This window comes from Apis dorsata, unplaced genomic scaffold (genome assembly GCF_000469605.1).
Source record: "Apis dorsata unplaced genomic scaffold, Apis dorsata 1.3 scaffold_293, whole genome shotgun sequence".
Lineage (NCBI taxonomy): Eukaryota > Metazoa > Arthropoda > Insecta > Hymenoptera > Apidae > Apis > Apis dorsata.
Genome location: NW_006263568.1, coordinates 326,309 through 327,318, shown reverse-complemented (window position 1 = coordinate 327,318; position 1,010 = coordinate 326,309).

The window sequence follows — 1,010 nt, the reverse complement described above, 5'->3', positions numbered from 1 at the left end:
CTCTCTCTCTCTCTCTCTCTCTCTCTCTTCCTTTTTTCTTTTTTTTTTTCGCGTTATAGTTAACGAATAAAAAACGGTCAAATATAATTCTTCCTTTTTTCTTTTTTTTTCGCGTTATAGTTATAACACGAATAAAAAACGGTCAAATATAATTGTATCATAGAAAAATAAAGAATAATAATAAACGTTCGATGTAGCACAATAAGTAAAACCGAATCACTTCGATTTGCGAAAAAGTACAAAAACCAAGATTCGAGGCCAAAAGTGTATGTAACTTTCGCTCGCCAAGTAATTAATTATCAAGGATGCGAGTCTGTTTACGAAACAGCCGACTTGTCTAATTATAAATTGCGGTTGGATGATATTTGCGTAGGATATTATGCGCCTCTAGAATTTTCGGGTTACATATATCAATCTCTGGGAATGCCACAATACAAGCCCGAAATCAAAACGTTTAAAAATAGAGTAATCAAAACTATGGAAGACATTTTGGTGATCCTTCTATTACGAAACGTTTACTTTCTTCTTTATTGCGACAAATGTCAACAAAAGTATAGCACTGTATAGCATGCTACGTTATTGCGTAACAAAGACACGAGCAAAAGATGAAATGTTACAAAACCTTCGCCAAAGGGGGAATGTGATACAGAAGTGCAAAATTAATTCGAAGAAAGAAAAAAAAATAATAATAAAAATATAATGGCGGCCTTTATGCATCGGATTACGATTCGAATCTTTTATCTATAGGGCGAATATTTTTTTTATTATCGCGCGACAAAATAACTAAGAAGTATACGTGGATTTCGAATCGAATAATCTCTTATATAAGAGAATCGGTTTTTTTTTTTATATTCTATTCAGTTCCGTCTCTATATACAATAAAATTACATTTTTTAATATTAACGAAGACATTGTATATAACCAAGAATCGTTATTTAAAACGTATCGATTTCTAGAAAAATGATAATAAATGATAATAAATATTCCGGCGACTGGAGGAAACGTGTGGG